Source organism: Anastrepha obliqua, unplaced genomic scaffold (assembly GCF_027943255.1).
Source record: "Anastrepha obliqua isolate idAnaObli1 unplaced genomic scaffold, idAnaObli1_1.0 ptg000009l, whole genome shotgun sequence".
Lineage (NCBI taxonomy): Eukaryota > Metazoa > Arthropoda > Insecta > Diptera > Tephritidae > Anastrepha > Anastrepha obliqua.
The window spans coordinates 908,531-925,898 of NW_026562178.1; positions in this window are offsets into that span (position 1 = coordinate 908,531).

Here is a 17,368-nt window from a genome sequence, read left to right on the forward strand (position 1 = left end):
TTTATTTTATTCTTTTTATTTGAGTTGTTGCCCTTTTAGTTTATTATTATTATTTTTTTTATTATTGTCTTATTTTATTTTAATTCGTAATTTTACTGTTCGTAAAAATTTGTAACGTTAATTCCTTTTTCTTTTCTTTAGATCCGTTTCCCGACTGCGCCAGTTAAGTTCATCTGATTTTAGATGAACATTTGGTGGCGGTATTGTTATCCGGGAGTTAAATAATAAACACTAGTCAAATAATTTTTTAATCGATTTATTCTTATAAAAGGTTAACCGACCATGACTGGTCTTCCTCACTGCTAGGCAACAACTGCCTTTTCTCATTTTTTAGATCTTAAATATACCCTAAGAACATACGTATTTACGATCTAAATATGTATGTTTAATATCCTACCCAGCACCGTGCAAATAATTTACTTTTATTTTGAACATAGTTGCAATTATTTCTATTTAATTTACTGTGTTTTCTTTTTCATATCTGGTTTCACTCAAGTATGTTTTGCGTATGATTTCACATCATCCATAAATGCAATGAACGTATTACAGCTAAGGCATATACATATGTATGTACATTTATAGTTTTTGAAATGAATTTATATGTATATATCTTTAGGTTCAATAAAAACTCTAAAGTGCTGAGTAGCATTCCTAAAGCTAAAATATTATATAACAAGCATACATTTATTTCAAAATATGCTTGTTTTTCCTTTACTGTTATTATGTGTAGGAGCGGGACCATGTCACGTAACTTACGCGGCACTTCAGTTCAAATGTCACAAGTCTCAATACTCGCGAGTCATTCTCTGAATTTTTACAAACGTAATTTCTCCTCTTTCAGTTGGTGTGGTTTATTTGTCTTGTGTTATTATTATAGTACATGACGTAGTTCTTGTCAAAATCGCGAAAAATGAAGTCGGCAAGCTTCATCTTAGGTGTGCAATTTGCTTTAATTTAACACTCTTCCAATTAGTCGTTATTCAGGCGTCTACTAAGTAGCATAAGAAATAGCTGCGTTGATTCTTTAATATATCGCTTACGTAATCTCAGTTTTATCGTAAAAAATCTCTTGGTAAGTCAGCAAACCAGATGATTCTTTGAAATCGCTGAAAGCTGGTCTGATGTTGGTCACACGTTCTGAATTCTCTTTACTTTTTCAATCAGTCGTTCAGACGTACAAGCGTTAGTTTTTCGGACATCCTCAGGTCAATCTCAGTTATTGTCGTAAAAATACCGCTGTAATAACCCCTGTTACATCAGCAAGTAACGGTATGACGTAGACCACACTGATGTAATTACATTGTGCCATGTTGACAGTTTTCACAAACTCGTCCGAAGAAAAATCCGCGCAAGTGAGATACCCAAATTACTCTCTCAGTTACGTGGAATCTGTAAAAGAAACGAATTCAACCAAAGCGAATTTCTGCAAAGCGATATCGATTCTACAAATACAACAATTTGGTAGGTTATTAACACATTTTTCTGCTATTCTTCCCTAAAACAAGAAAAGAGAAAGAAAGTACAAAAGCTCTCATTTTGACAGTGAGAATCAAATTAGCTAATGGAACAATACTCCCTTGTAGAGACTTGTCTTACCTTCGACGAAAGAAACCGATCTATATCTCATAGTTGAGAGATATAAGGTTACGACTAATTTCGTGAATGAAAAAGGAAACGAACGAACACCTGATAGTTGTGACGAGATTCGTGCCGTACATTTTTGCTTTTGTTTGTACTTTGTTGAAGACTGATCAGACGTTAAGAAAAATACTTAACTAGGTGAGGTAATTTACTCAAATTTATTCCCCTCCCATACATATGTATATCTTATTCCCTGATGTTGTGAATATCCTATTTGCGGCGTGCGTCTTGATGTTGCTTCACAAATGGAGGGACCTACAGTTTTATGTCGACTACGAACGGCAAACGCTGTTTTATGAGGAGCTTTTTTATGCCAGAAATGCACTCGAAAGTTTGCCATTGCCTGCCAAAGGGGCGATAGCTATTAGAAAAAAGATTTTCTATCATTTTGCGGTTTAATGCACGGAGATTCGAACCAACGCACCTCCGAATGTTGTTCACTCGCCAGCCATTCGGATATAACGGCAACAGTACAATAACAGTACCTTGCCAGAAAAGAGTTCTGTCGGTAAGGTACTATAAGCCATTTAACTTAATTTCGAACGCAATTTACATGAAGCGATTATCAAAATCTTATCCTGTATATTGAGTTACATTGTGCAACATAAATACTTTTTACAATATTCAATTCTGTAACGATTTAATTAAAAGCTTTAGTACTTTTGCATTGACATCATGGCCTTTGGGAAGGCACAATTCTGTATTGTCGTCTACTGATTGGTATAATAACACTGTGGAACAAATTCAGGTTAGCAAAAGTTAGGTCCATTCTGAGAGTGGCGGGTGAAAATAGAGGCGAAATTAGAAGACCCGTATCGCGGCGTTTGTTTATGTTAGTTCGAATTTTTTTTTAATCGGCCTTCGAAGTTTGCAGTCAAATGCCGATTTTCAGTATATTGTTTATATGGTTTTTTGGCTATAACTCGTCGACTAATTGATATTTTATTAAGTAGAAAAATAAAATAAATTAAATTAATAATTTGGCCAGCTGCCGTTTAGCAGGCGGCTGTGGATCAACATCACTGCTCTCTCTAATGTCTTGGTCATCGTCATCATCATCAGAGAGATCGATTATTTCGTCCAACAGATATTCTGGATTTTCATCTGTGTCTTCCCCTTCTTCCTCTGTTTCCTCGTCTTCCTCTTCTTCAAAGGTGTTTTTATACCACCAACAAATTTCAGCGAGTATCGCATCTGGAGATTTCTTTCCTCTGTACCTGAAACGAAAATAGTTTTCAATCGTTAACATGTTTAAATTGTGCACTCTGACCAAGATATTAGAAAAATCTAGGAATTCAAAATATGCACACTCTATAGTTACCTTATTTCAAATGGAAGCGCAGTTTGGTGATGACGTTCGCCTTGCTCATCAGATTCAGTTGGCAACTGTTGAGCGAGTTTTTCAAGATGCTGATGCAAGAGATGAATTTTGTATGACATATTAAGCCCAATTTCAGCGAAAGCTGCCAACATGTTTGCAACAGATTGCCTGTAGTTTTCTTCACGTTCTTTACCCAAAAGTCCTTTGATGACTGCTTTCAATGCGAGCCATCCATTTAATTCTCGGTCTGTCAGAACTTGCTCAAAATCTTGACGACTCATTAGTTTCCGTATGTCGGGACCATTAACAACCCCTTCCTGAATTTTGGCCTTACTTAGTCTTGGGAAAATATCTTTCAAGCGGTTGAATACTGCTGGTCTTTTTGCGATACATTTCAAAAAATTTTTAGCAATGCCAAGTTTAATGTGGAGCAACGGCAACAAAATTTTCATTTCAGGAACAAGACTTTCGTGTAGCCTATTGTCATTAGGCCATTTTCGCCCAATTCGACTAATCCAGTTATGTTGTTTGTACTGGTTTCTTCCTTTAATACCTTCTCCGTATCGTGAATCCCAATCGCACAAAAAACACGGATATTTTGGACGGCCAGATGCTGTTAAGCCTGTAATCAAGGAAACTACTTTGAGGTCGCAGCAAATGCGCCATTGGTGTTCGTTATATTCGACTACTTCCAGAATGTCTTTCAATTTATCGAAAGTTTCACTAGTGTCAGTGCTATACGCAATCGGAACAGAAGGCATTCTATTTGTCTTGTGCAAAAGCACAACTTTTAAGCTGATTAGTGAACTATCGATAAAGAGACGCCAATCATCTTTTTTATAGGTTAACCCTATCGCCTCCATTAACTTTTCAATATCGTTGCAATAAGCGAAATTTTTTGCATCATTGACATCGAAGAACTTTTGTAACTCTTTTTGGCGTTTTCGATATGCTGTTACTTTTGTACCTTTCGTCAGCAAATTATTTCCTTTCAAAAATGACGCCAGTCGTTCTGATTTTTTCTGAGTCAAACACAAATTTGCAACAATTCCATCCAATTGGTTTTGTGTTATTAGGATTGGGTCCTTTGATGTTTTATTTGATGTACCTTCACCAGGGTTGAATTCTGAGGAGAAATCCATGGGTGTGGCAGGGGTGGTTGTAGTACTGATACCTGTTTGAAGATCAGTACTTCGGTATGTTGGTACTGGAACGAATTCTGAGTGCGGTAATGGTAATTGGACACTTGACACTGCTACATAAGTTTTATTCTTTGTTTTCCTTCTATTCAAAGTTTTATTGTAGTTGGTACATCCATAGCAATTTTCTTCTTGATGTGGGCTATTATCTGACCAAATCATTGGTACACCAAAAGGCATAGCCTTCTTCTTTTCACTTTTCCATTGCATAAGAATTGAATAGCAATTAAAGCAAACTTTTTTAGGGGCATAGTTTACGTCATTGATAAACTCTTGCGAGAAATATTGTCTATAGATTTCCAAAAAAGAATCAGTCACATTGCCGCATTTTTCATCGCTTACTATGAAACGTCCACAAATATTACAAAAATGGTTCATTTTACATGTTGGTTCCGACATTTTTAATACAATATATATTATAGAATGTTTTTTTTTGTTAATTTTATGAAACTGATACACTTAACTTAAATCACTCAATAAATGAAATAGGTTCCAAAAGAATGAATAGCAAATTTTATCACGACCGAGCGAAAATTAAAAGACATCAGCTTCGGCTGAGTTTCGAGTCTTAACTGAATCTTTATTTTTAAAATTAGTTCGCATGCAACACAAATGTTTACAAATATTATTTTAATAGCTATTGATTGTTCCTGGAAATTCCCTTTCTTAATTGTATTCTGGGAATTTCCTTTTCCTTAATTATTTTTGGAGCATGCTTTCTTCTCGGAAAATCCCTTTTTTAATCCATACTTAGCATTTCCTTTTCTTTAATTGTTTTTGGAATGTTCCTAATTCTTGAAACTTCTCTTTTTAATTACTTCTACCGAAATCGATATTTATTTAATGGTTTTGGGGATTTTTAATTACTATGTGTTTACTAGGAATTTTGGGTTTTTTTACATTAGTTTTATGTAATGAATGTGTGTATATCGCACAAATTTTCGACTGATACTATATTTTTTTCCATGATATTTATGTCATGGATTGAAAACTATATTTTAGATAAGAAAAAAAGCGAAAAAAATGAGTTGCTTGCCAGATATTAAGAAATAATAAGGAAAACGTTAATTTTTCGAACATTTTGTGACTTTCGTCAAAGTAGCTGCCAAAGTATTTAATCCCGTAATTTTCTTTTCAAATTACATTTATTTAAGAAACTGAGAAGCATATTATAGACCACACAAAATGTAAAAAAGACTTAGTTTTGTTGAAAATATTTTCAAAAAACATGAAAAAAAATAATTTTTCCAACATTTTGCCTCATAAGTACCATAAAAATTTTCGAAATCAATTTTTTCAAAAATTGTAATTATTGCACAGGTCTCTAGCAATAATTTGGCTTTTACAGATTGAAAAAATATCAATTAGTCGACGAGTTATAGCCAAAAAACCATATAAACAATATACTGAAAATCGGCATTTGACTGCAAACTTCGAAGGCCGATTAAAAAAAAATTCGAACTAACATAAACAAACGCCGCGATACGGGTCTTCTAATTTCGCCTCTATTTTCACCCGCCACTCTCAGAATGGACCTAACTTTTGCTAACCTGAATTTGTTCCACAGTGTAATAAAAAGATGATGCCAGTTGAACGTCTCTTATAGCAATTTTGAACAGCTCGGCATAAGGGGAGGTGACAGCCGTAGTGCACAAATGAAATTTACACGAATTTTGTTTTTGCAGTTTCGAGGTTTGAATGTTAGATTTTCAACCGAAATGAAAACAAACCGACAGTCTCGATTAAACAAACAAAAAAAAAGAAGTTACGTATTTGTGAATATTAAGTGCATGGCTTGGTGAATATTGTGATTTTAGGATTTGTGTGTCATTTTTACATACAGTTAAGGAAAAAACTCTACATACACCCGACTATTTTCAACTTCTAGAGAACTAGTGTTAATATTCAACATAATTTTGATGTGAATGTTTACGACATTAATAGTTAAGAATGTGGGAAGAAAAAAAAAGTTTGAAAATATTGGTAACTTATAAACTATTGGCGATAAACATAGAAATCGGTGGGAAAAAAGTCTACATACAGCTTGGGCAACTCTTAAAATACATTGGAAAATGAAGAACTTAAAGGGAAAAAACCCGTTAGTTTTCTTGATTTGCTTTATCTGTCAAACATTACAATTATCTAAATTCAGAAAGCGATTTGTAAAACACGTTTTAACTTTAAAAATGGCAAATAGAAAAGAAATTCAGCAATCAGTTCGGAATTTGGTGGTTATTATTCGAAAAGAAAACAAATCTTACGGGGAAATTGCTGAAATAGTAAAATTAAGTCGCTCTACAGTGCAAACTATTGTCAAAAACTATAAAAAAACCAACAGTACCGAAAACAAGCCAAGATCTGGAAGGCCGAGAAGCTTTCAAGACGCGATGTCAGTAGTGTCCTTAAAGAAGTCCCCAAATATCCAAAAATAAGTGCCCCAAAACTAGCCGAATACCTTGCAAGATGTTCGAATATTACTGTTTCATCAAGAACAGTAATAAACGTTTTGCATGATAGCGGCTTTAAAAGTAGAACAGCACGCAAAAAGCCATTTATTTCAGCCAAGAATCGTCAACTTCGCCTGGATTTTGCTAAGGCACATTTACAGAAAGGAATGGATTTTTGGAAGAAAGTTATATTTACTGATGAAAGTAAGTATAATATTTTCGGGAATGACGGCCGAAACAAGGTTTGGCGAAAACCGAATACTGCACTTGATCCCAAAAATATTATACCTTCTGTGAAACATGGGGGTAGTGTTATAGTGTGGGGAGCTATGGCGGCATCTGGAGTTGGTCGATTGGTTTTTGTTAAAGGCGTTATGGATAGATATCAGTATAAGACAATATTGGAACAAAATCTGAAGCCATCTGTGGAAAGCTTGGGCCTGGGAAACCAATGGATTTTCCAACAAGACAACGACCCCAAGCATACTGCGCATATTGTTCGAGATTGGCTTCTTTATCATGTACCAAGACAGCTTAAAACACCTCCCCAGCCACCAGACCTTAACCCAATTGAGCATATTTGGGACGTTTTGGAAAAATCTGCTCGCAAATATGATATCAGAAGTCGTGAAACACTGAAAACTGCCCTAACTCGGGCGTGGTCGGAAATTGCGCCCAGTATTACGGAGAATTTGGTGATGTCTATGCCACGTCGTCTTCAGGCGGTTATTGGAGCCCAGGGTGGTCCTATAAAATATTAAAATATATTGTTTCCTTTTATTTATTTAAAAGAAATCAAATATTCTATTCGATTTTTAACACTGTATGTAAACTTTTTTCTCATGAATTTTTATTGTTTCTGTTATTTCTGTTATTGTTATGCTTTTGAATTAGCATTTTGTTATGTAAATAAACTTTGTTTTTGGTCCTTTAAATATTAAAGCAAACGCTTTATTAATTTACCTTAAGAATATCTTAGAAATACAAACTAAGGGGGTGTATGTAGAGTTTTTTCCTTAACTGTATGTATTTTCAAACAAGTAATTTCCCTTGCTTTTGTTTATTTGTTTTGTATTATTATGGTGCGTGGCGGAGCTAGTTGCAAAATCGCGAAAAATAGAGTAACGATTATCGGAAGGCGCCACCTTCTGTACTCCATTCGTCTTAAGGAGGCGCAATCTTATATTCCATTGTTTTATGTTTTTTAGGAGAAATTGTTAACGTTAAGAGCAAACTTGCAACAAACCACAACAATCGGCGGAAATTCATTTCGCCACACTTTGTAGATCGGTTGACTATTTTCATTTTATGTTGTTCGAAGCCGAGTAAACGTGGAAAGCGAAATGAAAATAAATGCCGTGTATTATATATTTATAATGTTTATTATGAATTTTGCCATTTTTCACTATGTACCCACTTTGAAAAATCAAAATAAATGACAAAACCGATTCCAAGAAGAACAAATATTTGTGCCAACTTCCAATCTGATGTAAACAACGCCACACGCGTTGATCTGCTTAAATTCCAACAGATCCTTGTGATGTGTTCAATATTTCTTTCAAATTTATGCTATGCTTCCACATGGACGAAATACCCTGTTTCAACGGCGTATGCGTAATTCACTCCTACAGGGTGCGGCACTCGAAGTGTAACCAATAAAAAAGTCCATAAATTTAGTTTGGAAATTACCTTTGTTAAATTCAAAGTAGGGAAAGTGTGAAAATACTACAAAATTAAGAATCAATTTACTTCTGCTCCATTCAAAGTAAAAAATGTGTGAAAATGATACAAAATTAATAATCAGTTTACTTTTGCTCGATATAACCACCTTTTGCCTGGACTATGGCCTTGAGACGGTCCAGAAATGAATCGCAAGCTTCCCGAATGTAACTTGCAGGTATTTTGGCCCACTCGCGGTAAAGGGCTTTTTTTCAGCGCCTCGAGACTGGTGAATCTTTTATTTCGGACCTTGCTCTCCAAAATGATAAAAAGAGAATAATCCATCGGGCTCGCGTCTGGTGAACTTGAGAGCCATTGTGTGGGCGTTATTAAGTTCGGATCGTTGTTTTTTAGCTGTTCTTTGTTCACTGCCCACGGCTTCAAAGCAACCTCCAGAATACTTTTTTATTATTCAGGCTCGATGAAAACGAGTGGAGAGCGCCCGTAGGTATGCGGTTACAGCCGCCCAAACCATTACCTATGGCGCGTACTGCCTCTTGGTGGCCTATCGATGACTCAAAATTCTCGTATGAACGGTCGGTCAAATAAACCCTATCGTTTTGGGAGTATAGGAATTGCTCAATTTGAAAAATTTTCTCGTCAGAAAACACAATATTCGAAAATTGACCGGTTTCTTTGGATCTTGTAAGGGTTGACTCTGAGATCATTTGCAGTATGCAGCGGATGCTACGGTCAGATATTTTCAGTTCTTTCGCCATTTGATTGGCACTTCGTCGAGGATTTTTCTCAAGTCGCTTCTTCACTTTTTGAACCATTTCACGTGACGTTGCAGTCTTTCGATGACCACCTCCGTGATGTTTCACGATGCTACCAGTATCATTGTATTGACTAATGGTGCGATAAACAAAAACTTTATATATTTTAAGGTGCTCGAGCTCACGAAAAATCGTTGGTTGTGATTTTCCTGCCAAATATAATGCAATCACCCCATTACGTTTGAAATCCATTACTGATTTTCTTTTTTCGCGTTTACTCTCGGCAAAATGCTTCCGCGCGTTTGTAAAAAATATTCTGGACTTGCATTTAGCAAACGGGCATCAGCTACGCGAGCGGTCTGAAGTTGGTTACACTTTGAGTGGCGGACCCTGTATTATAACTATTTGGTGTGAAAAGAAAAAAATTAAATTAAAAAGGGTGTTTACTTTATTTATTTATTGTATTTATCTAATAATCTACAGTACAAATTACCTTAAGTTACCATAAATAGGTCACACTTCCCAGTGATTTGTGCCTAGTGCGTAGCATACAGACTGGACACAAATCCATAAACCATCATTTCGTTGCGGTCGTCGTACTGCTATATGCGGAATAAAAAAGCGGATGGCGCGATTGCTCTAGGAGTTATTTACATATGCATTAAGAAAAAAGTGCGTGTAGCGTAGTACACATAACAGAAGTGAAACTTTCAATGCAGACAAAAAAAGAGGGAGAGACCCGAGAAAGGATGAGAGAGAGAGAGAGAGAGAGAAAGAATATATATCTAAATAAATACAAATAGACAAAACTTACAAAAAACGAAGAAGGGTCAACCGGTGTAGGTAAACGCCGGACACAAGCCGTGGCAACAACGCGCACTACTCCCAGCGTTTATCACCCGCAGAAACGCAGCGATCCAGGGACCGCAGCAACGGCACAAATTACCGCAAGGCAATACCAATGAATCCGACGCCGGAATGGATAGCACTTCAGCAGCATTCCCAGAATATGTGTGGGGGATGTTTATGCTGCTACAACAAAAACAGCAACTCGTTTGTGAAGAGCAAGAGTAAGCGAAGGAATTTATTTTTTTTTGTTTTTTCGCAGATTTACTTTGCTGCACTGTGTCGAGGTCAAATTGTTTTTTCGTAGTACGTTCTGGATGTATTTTTTTACCACGTTCCAGCTGTCCTCGCGTCCGAGCATTTTGCTGATTATGTTGTTCGGTGCGATGTCGCCAATCTGTTCCCTCAGAGCACTTCTTTCCGCGACCCATCTGCCACAACTAAAAAACATGCGTTCAGCGTCATCGCTCAGCGCTTCGCAGTATATGCACTTGGGATCGTTCACCTTAACCATGCGGTATAAGTAGTAGGAGTAGTAGTAGATCATTCTTTATTTAATTTATAAAAAACTAGCTGTTACCCGCGGCTTCGCTCGCGTTGAAGCCCTTAAATAAATATCGAAGATCATTACATTTCAATAAAACTGAATCAATGTAATTTAGTATTTAAAAATTACTACATACAATCAGTTTCAAAAACTTAAAATATGCTTTATTTAATTACAACAACAAATGTTAAAATATATTTCACTGTAACAAAAATAAATAATTTTAAATTCTTATAATTCAAAAAGATATAATGGAGAGTATTAATCTAGGATATTTTTGTAGACTATATTATAAGTTTTCCGTCTTTTGCAAATATGTGTAAATTCCGGGCATTAGACACTCGCGAACATGCTACATATAGTTGACCGTGAGAGAGGCATGGCTTTTCTAAATGCACTCCCGCTACCTGCAATGTCTGCCCTTGTGCTTTGTTTATGGTAACAGCAAAGCTAAGCTTGACGGGAAACTGGACCCTTTTGAATTGGAATGGAAGGTCAGTGGGAATAATTGGAATGCGACACTTTTTCCCTTACCCATACCTGTTCAAATAGTAGCACCAAGTATATTTTGCCCCAATTTTGTTAACCGAAGTCTTGTTCCATTACATAGCAGAGGAGCATTTAGATTTCGCATAAGCATCACTGGTACATTCAATTTTAATTGAATTTTATGTGACGGTACACCCGACAGTTCAAGTGAGTTTAAAAATTCCATAGGATATGAAGTACTTAGTTCCGTATCCATAATTGTATCCATTGACAAATATTCCTCCATTTCTCTTTGCACCTCTTTAAAAATGTCAGTGTTGATCCTAGAAACTACTTTAATTAATTCAATAGAAACTATTTCATTTAATATTGCTCTTGCGCACAACCACTGATCACAACTCAAACTTTGTTGCAATTCCGGAAAAAACATGAGCGATGAGATCTACATCATTTTCTACTAAATTGCAAACTTCTCTTGATAGTGATATATAACCTTCTTTGTCAACGTCTAAACAACCATCACCAATTTTCAACAACATTTCTGCATAAAGTCCCGAGTCCACGTCATTATGAAGATGAACTCTCATATTCGTTTTCAGGCTGAGTTTTTCAACTTTCGACCATAAGCATAATGATTTAATAAGCATAATGCTTGAATTTTATCTGCTGGTGTCCCTCTCTGAATGAAGGGTTTGTCGGAAATCACCAGCCAATAAAACTACTATTCCTCTAATTATATCTGAACTATCTCGCAAGTCCTAGAGACTCCAATTTAAAGCTTCTATAGCCTTCTTGTGAGACATTGTACTTTCATCCCACACTAAAAGCTTACATTCTCGCAGCATCCTACCTCGCGAACTATTTTTACTGAAATTACAAATTTTCCTGTGCCAGATTTAATGGTAATTTTAAAACAGAATGTGCTGTACGGACGCCGTTTAATAGCGTCGCGGAAATACCCGAAGAAGCTACAGAAACTGCTATTTGTTTGTCTTTTCTGACGGACCTTAATAATCCTGGAATTAATTGAGGGACTAATTCTGTTACTTGATGTTGCAGTGCTATAAAATCATAATCTAGCTCTCGAGCAATTTCATTATTAAAGTCATCTGTATTGTTTCGTCGCGGGCTTTGCATTCCAAAATCATTTAATTTTTTTCCAACCATTGTAAAAACCTTATTTTCGATTATAATTAGCGTTTCGTTGTAGATATCTTCATTGAAAGCCATATCTGTATGTACTCGCTGCAGTTGATGTAAAATATCTGATGTAATGTATCTAATGTATCTATTCTTGTACTTATCCCAAAGAGTTTGAGGATTAGAAAGACCGCAAGAAGATAAAACCGTAGCGTAAAGTTCCCTGATTTTATCTGGTGATCGACATTGTACCGTTTCCTCCAAAGTTTCGTCCCAATGATTATCATTTTCTAACAATCGCCGAGATTCACATGCCTCTCTGTATGTTTAACATTCCTGACCATTGACAATTTTACGTTCTGTAAAGCTAGTTGGACCTCTAATATGATGCAATAACATACGCAGACAAAAGTATTCGAAATTTGTAACATGTACAGTATAGACACGACCAAGAGCATCCGATGCTTTAACCCCGGGTTGATTTTCAACAGGTGTACCTTGAACACGACGATGCCACTCTTTTTTTGAGGTGTTCCATGTATAATAACGGGGAACCTCAGAGTACAATAATGTCATTGCAAAAGTATCATTCTGACAAAGGTGGAAAAAGGCAGTCAGCATGGTCTTAGGAGGAGATAAAATCCTCTCTAGATAGATCAGATTTCCGTTTCCGAGGCATTTTTAAAGAAGAACAGAGTAAGAATTAAAATCAGTGGTAAGATTTAAAATAATCAAGTTACATCTAACCACAAAAATGACACCAAACCTAAAAAATCAAAATTTTATATATATATATATTTTATATAAAAACATAAAAATAACAGAAGAATACCAAATATCAGATCATCAAGAAAAGCGTAAAATTCCAATGACTAAATTTTACCCAAACAAACAAATAAATAAACTGGGCAAGCTAAATAAAACTGTTTAATAAAAAAACAATAAATATGTATAGAAAAATTTCAACCAGCTGAAATTCCTATGTTACTTCTAACACCTCCAGAAACATGTGTACAAATTTTCATAATAATTGGTTAAGTAGTTTTGGCGTGAAAGCGTAACAAACAAACTTACATTCACATTTATAATATTAGTAGGGATTATGGTTAACAATTGATTTGATTCATACCTTAATTCATTTAATATATTAAAGTAAATAAAGAAATAAATAAGAATGTTTGTGACAATAACGATGTTGTCTGTCACAGCTCTTTAATTAATTAATAATGGAACTCTGCTATAAGAAAATCTCTATAGTGTCAGGCTGAGTATATAAAGCCAGTTAGTGTTCTCCAATTTTGGCCATTTAGTATATATATTACTTCAGCGTCGTTTAGCTTCTCTGCATTTAAGTATCTTTGTCTGATTTCCTTCAGTACAAGGCACCTTCCTAAGAAGTGGTACATGTCTTCTTCTTCGTTTGAGTTGCATAGTGTGCAAATTTTTACCGCGTTTCCATAAGCTATTGCATTCAGTTTTAACAAACCACATCTTACTGTAAATATTGTTGATATGTCAGCTAACCGCATATCTTCTCTAAAGTATGATTCTCCTTCCCTTGGGTTGGGCACCTATTGCGGCGCGTCCCAGGTGGTGGATAGGGTACAGTTATCTTCTGTGGTTAAGTAGGTCATAGCCTTGGTAAAAGCCTACTCGCGAACCAGCCTAGTTCTCGTCAACCAACAACTATGGTAGGGGGAACAACATGTAGTGCAGGGTTACTGCACGCGAATTAAATTTTGTTGAAAGAACAATTATATTTTTGGTGAAAGAACTTTGACACAATTAAATTTTGTTGAAAGAACAATTATATTTTTGGTGAAAGAACTTTGACACAATTAAATTTTGTTGAAAGAACTTGGACTTCTGTCCAGTTACAATTGAATCTTAAGACTGAAATTATAATATGCTTTGGCATATGCAAATGTCCATTTCGTTTTTTCCATAATTGTTGATCGAGCAACGGGAGCGACGGCGACGCTTCCGTTGTTTATGCTTTTGAAATTTGATCTTAGTTCAAGTACCTCTGTATGATTATTGTGCGACTTTAATTGGTTGCATAACTTTGCTTTGGCATATGCATAAATTGTTGATCGAGCAACGGGAGTGACGGCGACGCTTCCGTTGTTTATGCTTTTGAAATTCGATCTTGGTTCAAGTACCTCTGCATGATTATGCTGATCTCGTCGTTATCAACAATTATGTTATTTGTTCGTGCGACTTTAATTGGTTGCATAACTCCTCCCCCCTTTGATGAGGGATTCTCCTGGATTCCTCTTTTACATTTGTTATAGGAATATATTCCTATGAAGAGGAGTACAAGAGTAATTGATACTATGCCGAAACTGTTGGAAACTATTGTTTGTATTTTTATTTCTTTAATTGTTTTTGTGTTTTCTATTTCTTTTAATACGATTTCTTTAAACGTCTGCTTTTCGGTGAAGTTAAATGAGTTTTCCTCCTCTTCTTCATTGGCAAATGATTGTGTATAAATTTCTTGGCTATTTTTGTAGTATGTTTCATCTATGAGGACTGTGCAATTTGTGAATTCTATGAGGAAGTTTCCTCTTAATATTTCGCTATTGGTGGTATTGTTGCAATTGTATTGAATTTCATTATCTTGTGCATTACTTATTAACAATGTACCTTCGTTTATTAATTTTGTCTTAAATTCTACATCTTCTATCATTTTACAATTTCTTTTAATTATACAGTTAGAGCTAAGCTTGAGTTCATTTATTGTTTTCTGTAACTCGTATGTATAAGTTTTGTTCTCTATTTTTATTACTCTTTCGGGACTCATGTCGATTCTTTTGTTCTTCTGATTAGTTAGTGGGGTTATTAAGAATACTGTGGTAGTTAGTTGGCATTTTGATTGCTATGATTATATTAGTGTCATAGGTCATGACTCCCATGCGAATTAATTTAATTTTGTAAAAATCTATATTATAGAGTATAAACTCTTCGTTCGTTAGTATTGAGGGGTGGAAGAGGTTATATTTAGCTGACGCTATTGTGTCCAAGATGGTGTCTACTTTATCATGCAAAAATTTCAACTTCAACAGTTGATCATGATACATTATGTCTGTTCTGAGCATGGTATTATATGTCTCAATGTTGTTAAGAGTTTTGGTTATTTTTTCCCTGTCATCCAATATTACTTCTTTAAGTGTGTTAATAGAATTTTGTAAGTCGTTATTTATTTTTACTTGTTTGTTAATATTGTTAATTATGTTATTTTGGTTTTCTTGGTTATTAAGGAGATGATTCATAATGATTTCCCTATCGTCATCATCCATGAGACCGGTGAGCCACTTCTGAGTTTTTCCTATTGCGTTGATAAGGCCGCGTTTTTGTCTTGCTAGCGAATTTGGGGTTATGGATCTTATTTCGATTTTTATAGTTTCTATCTCTGTATCTAGCCTATGCCTATCTTTCTTAACCAGAATTTTCGTATTATTCTGGATTATGTTGGTTAATTCTAATATTTCTTTTGGACTTATTATATGTAGGACCATTTTGAATTCGCTAACCAGCTCCACCGTACTTTCCCCCAGCGATATGAATCCGGTTTCAGCCTGGATCGGGGTTATGTTGATCATTGCCGTCGACAGTGTTGGCAGCAGGCACATGATGAGGAGCGTCAACGTTATCTGAAAATTTTGTAGGTCTTTTAATGTTTGTTGTGTGGATGTTTTGTAATTTTGTTTTCCTAAATTTGGGTTCTTCCTTGTGTCTTAAGTTTTTGTAATATTTTATAAATCCTTCTGTTCTGGTTTCTATGTAAGTTTCCCTGTTATTGTTTAGCTTTGCTATTTTTTTTGCTTTTTGTGCTGACATTCTGTCATATAATTCTTTGTGATCGACTTTATGGTTTTGTACTTCGAACGGTGTAGATTTTGTGGTGGTGTGGTGTGTATTGTTGTAAAAGTATACAGCTCTGGCCATTTGTTCAATTATAGGCCTTTTCTCTTCTATATTTAGTGTACGAATTTTCTCAGTCAATGTATTATTAAGTCTTTCGACATCGCTATTGCCAGTATGACTATTTGGCTTTGTTGAGTGGTATTCTATGCCTTCTTTTTCCAGGAATTCCCTGACGTTCAAGCTATTGAATTCGTTGTCGAAGACAAATTTCTGGACTTTCCCTTTAATGGACAAGAACTGTTGAATGTGTTCTACTATTGTGATACTATTTCTATCGGTCAGTGGCAAGCAAGTGGCGTGTTTTGAGAATTTATCAATGAATATTATGAAAGATTGTTTTGAATTCACATATGTGTCCACATGTATTATCTCGTTGCAGGTTTTTGGTGTTTCTGTTAGATGGAAGTTGTTTTTAATGGGTTTCCTATCATATTTCCCACCATTGCAAACGTCGCAATTATTTATTATTCTGTGGATGTGTGTTTTTAGATTGGGATGGTAAATTTCAAGTTTAAGTTTCTGATAGGTAGCAACTATCCCGCAATGGCCACTCTCATTTTTATGAAACAGAGCTATTTGGGTGTGCAACTCATCTTCAGACTCTATGTCTGTAGCGAACCTGGTACATTTTACGAACCTTACTTTTTGATTGGAAGTGTATTCCTTTGTTAATATTTTTTGAAATTGGTAAAATTCATGGTCGCTTAGGTGTGAAAAAACTCCTATCTTTCCTGCTGTTATTTCTCGTCTGAGGATGTTTACTGCTTGGTTGTTTTCCAAGTCTTTTTTGTTAATATAAATTCTCTTTTTGCCAAACACTTGTACTATGGTGTTGGGTTTCTTTTCTGTGAAAATTATTTGTGTTTTGAATCTGTTGACTGCCGTTTCTAGTATGGACATGTTAAAACCCTGATCCTCTTCTTGAGAGTGAACTGTTTCAGTCAGGGATTTGTTGTCTTCTTCGTCTGTTGATTCGACCTCCATTAGGTTAATTTCGTCTTCTTTAATCCTACTCAAAAAATCAGCAATATTATTATTTTTTCCTTTTATGTATTCTATATGGAACTTGTACTCCCCTAGATTAATGAGCCATCTCTGCAGTCTTGGGCTTATATCTTTGCCCGTATATTTAGCCATCAGCCATTTTAAGGGTTGGTGATCGCTCTCGAGGTCGAATTCTCTACCATAAACATACGGTCGAAAGTACTTTACGGCCCACACTATGGCTAGAAGCTCTTTCTCTATAGTCGAGTAGTTGCATTCATGTTGATTTAATGTTCGGGATGCATATGCGATTGGGTGGCTCTCTTGAGATAGCACTGCTCCCACCGCGAAATTACTGGCGTCTGTAGTGACAGTGAATTTCTTGGAAAAAT